Source organism: Camellia sinensis, chromosome 9 (genome assembly GCF_055761805.1).
Source record: "Camellia sinensis isolate YWXY chromosome 9, ASM5576180v1, whole genome shotgun sequence".
Lineage (NCBI taxonomy): Eukaryota > Viridiplantae > Streptophyta > Magnoliopsida > Ericales > Theaceae > Camellia > Camellia sinensis.
The window spans coordinates 194,950,401-194,955,804 of NC_138969.1; positions in this window are offsets into that span (position 1 = coordinate 194,950,401).

Genomic DNA, 5,404 nt, shown 5'->3' on the forward strand with positions numbered 1-5,404 from the left:
CCACGTCGGTGCTCCATTGAAGCCGACCATCGGGCCATTCGGTTGCTCCATGTCGTCTGGGTGAAGACCTAGCTCCTTGTAACATCTAACGTACATGATGTCACAAGAGCTGCCTTGATCTATTAGGATGCGTTTCACTTGGCACTCCCCAACCTGGAGGGATACTACCAAGGCATCATTATGCGGATGCTGGACCATCTCTAGGTCAGCTTCAGTGAAGGCTATCATCGGTCCTTGGCACTCTTCAGGCCGAGGTCTTTTATGTCCGACCTGGTTCACGTGCTGCAGGTGTTTTACTCTTTGGGTTTCTCCCCGAATGTCGCTTTCGTTTACCTTTGAGTGAATTACATTAACCACCCGTGGTCCTCCTGCCTGTGGTTGCTGTGTTGGGGGAGGCGGAGCTGCTGGTGCTTGAGGCAATCTTGCCTGTTCTTCTCTTGTCCTGGCCTCATCAACAAGGTCCCTCAGATGGCCTTGCCTTACCAAGTCTTCTAAGTGTGCTTTTAGGGCTCTGCAACCCTGAGTTGGGTGTCCTTCTTCATTGTGGTAGGCACAACGCCTATCAACGTTTCTTCCCACAAACTCCCTTGGTTCTCTTGTCGGTGCCCTGAAATAGGGTTGGTTTCGTATTTGATCCAGGACTTTATGGATAGGGATTCGGAACACCGTCGTCACTGCCTGTTTACCCTTCGATTCCGTTTCTTGTTTGGTCAGCCCGTTGTTACCTCGGCCTCGCTTCGGCGAGCCGTTTCCCTTCTCCTGCTTTATCTCTTTGTTTCCCGACGTATCTTCCTCGGCTCTGGCGTATTTCTCGATTCTCGCCATGAGTTCTTCCATGCTTTTTGGCAATGTTTTTGCCAAAGACTTCCGTAGTGGGCAGTCATCTTTCAGGCCGTTCTTGAAAGATACGACCGCCACTTCTTGGTTGCATTCGGGTATTCAATTGAACACCTCGTAGTACCTCTTCGCGTAGGCCCTAAGGCCTTCTCCCTTGGTGATTCTTAAAGCCATCAGGGCGTTGACCCTCAAGGGCTGTAGTTTGTTCGTCACAAACCTGGCCACAAACATCTCGGCCAGGCCTTCCCATGTTTTTACGCTTCCCTTCGGTAATTTATGGAACCAATCAGATGCAATTTCCCCAAAAGATGAGGGGAATACTTTGCAGAGCAACGGCTCGTTCCTACTATATAATGCCATTGAATTTAGGTATAATCCAACATGAAAGTTGGGATCTGACTTACCATCATAAATTTGGAACCTCGGCATACTGAATCTCTTTGGCGCTTCAAATTTGTCCAGTTCCACCGAGAATGGTGTCCTCGGCTTAACTGGGGAAGTTACCTCGGCTTCAACATTTTGTTGCCTCCTTTTGAGGTAATCCCTCAAGTCTTCTTTACTCCTACCTGGAGCTCGGCTATCTCTGGACTTCAATCTTTTTGGCACACTACTTTCGGCCTCGTGGTGGGTCCGTTTCGATCTTTCCCCATGGGTTGTGTCAAAGCAGAGTGCTTGCCCTTGAACATGCCGATGTTCTTTGGGCCCTGGATCCTTCATGTGATGTGTCCTTTGGGACTTTTCTTGCCTCGGCTCCTCTTGTCCGTCTTCCCAGGAAGGTCGGTGAGAGTGCCTTCCGCTCCTGGTGTGCTGAGGGGCTTCGGGGATTGTTTTCCTTCCTCCTTTCTGGGTATTAATTGCTGGCATCGGCGTATCTTGCAGCGGGTATGGTGGCTGCATAACATTGTTCTGCATCATGAAGTTGACCACTGACTGTAGGTCTGCCAACTTGTTCGCCAAGTCTTTTACTTCCTCATCCCTCCGTAGGCACCTATCCCTCCATACCTGAAGGTTATCTTCGTTATAATACTTGCCTTGGTCTGTCTTCTTCGAAGTGTTGCCCTCCTGGCCGACGTCTTTCTCGATGTGGCCCTGGTCATGAGTTTCTGAATTGTGGTTCTCTCCTTTAACATCAAGGTCAATTGGACTGCCACTCCCAGCAGGAGTGTCGCCCCCAATGTTTTCCTTTTGTCCGTTACTGGCCATCTATTCTTCTAAGATATCCACAGACGGCGCCAAATTGTGTGGGTAATTTTCTGACCACACTGCCCGCCTAGTAATCAGCTGGAGAACACCGGCAGAATAGATGGCTTCAGCAAACTTGTAACAGAAAGAAAAGGCTCCGGTGGTGGCTCTTCCACCTGGGGGCACTCCGACGATCAAGTCAGTATATCTCCCAAAGATAATCAAGTGCTAAACTCACAAGTTTAAGCATAAAACTGCGTACCTTAGACCCACGGGGGTGCCTCTCTTTTAAAGTTTACTCAATCCAAGTCCCACTAGAAGCCTGACTTCTATGGACTCCAATTCAATACTGACTTTGGACTCTTCAAGAGATAAAGATAAACTCCCTAAGAGTTTTATCCTTATCTTGGCTAAATCTTCTCTTTATTCTAGGACTCTTGCCCCTTATCCATCATCCGCTTATCTCGGATTCTGATATTTTCGGAGGCAACCTCGGCCTCGCTGAGATAACCTTGGTGTCACAATTAGGACACGTGGCACCTCGGCTGACACGTCGGCGTCACCTTGCCACGTGTTGGTATTCAGAAAATACTTCCCCACAGATGGCATAGTTGTGGTTTGTGTACAAAAAATTTATACATAATAATGTCTTATTTATAGTCATTTATTAAAAGTCAAAATATCCATAACTTTATTTCATAATTGCAATAATACTATTACCATATATTTTTATTTTAAATTTTAGATAAAAATTATATATGAATATTGTGGGATTAGATTGGAGGGGTTTGCAATGGATGAACATGGGTGAGAGAGGGGTTGAGTTGATTTTGGTCATAGCGGTGCCTTATAGAAGTGGGTGATGCATTATTGTGGGGTTTAATTTAAGGGGATTGACTAATAAACTTATAATTCATATTGACTCGTTATTTTATTTTATTTTTGTAATTCATTTAATTTTTTAAGATGTGTAATAACTCATTAGCTCGTCACATTGGAGTGTCATATTTGAAAAAAGTACACTAAATTTTTTTTTAAAGTCATATCATACCCGTCACGTTAGAGTGTCACATTTAGAAAAAATACACTAAGCCTCCGTTTGGAAAGTGGGTTGGCTTTTTGATTATTTTAGCCTAGGGTTAAAAAGCCTGGTTTGGGAATGGTTTTTTGACTTTTTGGCTTTTTTAATTTTTTTTATGAGAGAGGAGTATAATGATTATGAGTTGAATTTGATGTTTTATTTTTTGTGGCTAAAATAGCCTATTTTAAATTTTGTGGCTATTTTAGCCCCTAACCCACCAAAACCAACTTCCCAAACTATGCCTAAAGAGTTTTTAATTTTTTTAGAGTGTCACATCATACCTGTCACGTTGGAGAGTCACATGTCACGTTTGGAAAAAATAAACTAAGGAGTTTTTAATTTTTTTAGAGTGTCATATCATATCCGTCATATTGTTACGTTTGAGAAAAGTACACTAATGATTTATTTATTCTTTTTAAGCGTCACATCATACCCGTCATATTGTTACATTAGGAAAAAGTACATTAAACAATTTTTATTTTTTTTGAAGTAAAAGTTTTGGAGTGTTAAGTCATACTAGTCACGTTTTCACATTTAGGAAAGGTACACTACTGAGTTTTTAATTTTTCGAGTGTCACATTAGAATATCACACCATAACTGCCACATTAATAAAAGAGCATATCTGTCCACCAAAACACTACCAAAATAAAAAATAGGATCACATGGAAAGAAACTCTCTACTAATAGGACTTAACAGATCAATAAAAAAAATTTGGAACTACTTAAAATATTTGGTAAATTACACTGACACCCCATGAAGTTTATGTTTATTACAGTTCCCCCCTCACCTTCTGAAAATTACATCTCTCCCCTGAAGTTTAAAGTTTCATTACAGATTCTCCCCCCATCAATTTAATTTTTTTAAATACCAATTTTGCCCTAATTGGGTAAATTATATTGACATCCCTCACATTTTAAAAATTACAATCCCCTCCCTAAGGTTTAAAATAGCATTACCAATTGCCCCCTCGATTAGTATTAGTTGAAAAAAAAAATTCATTGAAAAAAAATTAATTGGAAAAAAAATTATTTTAAAAAAATTAATTGAAAAAAAATTATTTAAAAAAATTAATTGAAAAAAAAAATTGTTAGTAAAATTTTTAAATTTTTGTTTAAAAACTAACGTAAACTCATTTTTTGAATTTACGTTTTTTTCCTTAAATTTACAAACTGAGACAACCAATTATAAACCAAAAAAAATTATCAAATAAGTTTTTATGACAGTTTTTAAAATTTTTGTAAATATAAACTGAAAACGAAATGGTTACCAAAATAGGTTTCAGATGGTACAAATGCCGTAAAAGTAACAAATAATTAAATAAGTTACCAACGTAAGAAATGACTTATTAAAAGATTCTTAAGTTATGTATGGTTTGATTTTTAGAAATTTTTAAAAAAAATTAAAAATTAATTTGGTTAAGAAATGAAAAATGAAAAACAATCATCATTTAAGGGTAAAAAATAATCATCATTTTAACTTTTGTGCAGGTTATATACATACGTATGACTGTTTCAATTTAATTTGTAAAAAATTATTTCTAACCACTCGAAAGATAAAAATTATATAAAAATGATAATTATTTTTTATTTTTTCTTTCTTAACCAGATTAATTTTAAATTTTTAAATTTTTTTTCTAAAAATCAAACCATACATAGCCTAAGAATCTTTTGGTAAGTCATTTTTTACGTTGATAACTTATTTAATTATTTGTTAATTTTACGACATTTTTACCATCTGAAACCTGTTTGGTAACCATTTTGTTTTCAATTTTCAATTTATATTTACAAAAATTTTAAAAACTGTCATAAAAACTTGTTTGATAATTTTTTTGGTTTATAAATAGTTGTCTCAGTTTGTAAATTTGAGAAAAAAATGTAAATTCAAAAAATGAGTTTATGTTGATTTTTAAACAGAAATTTAAAAATTTTACTAACAAAATTTTTTTTCAATTTATTTTTTATCCCAAATAATTTTTTTGTTCAATGAATTTTTTTTCCAACTAATACTAACCGATGGGACAATTGGTAATGTTACTTTAAATCTTAGGGATGAGATTGTAATTTTTAAAATGTGAGGGGTATCAATATAATTTACCCAGTGAGGGCAAAATTGGTATTTTAAAAAATTAAATTGCTAAGCGATGAATCTATAATGAAACTTTAAACTTCAGAGGAGAGATGTAATTTTCAAAAGGTGAGGAGAAACTATAATAAACATAATCCTCAAGAGGTGTTAGTGTAATTTATCCTAAAATATTTATTTGCCAGATGAAATTTATTTATAAATATCCCTAATTTTTAAC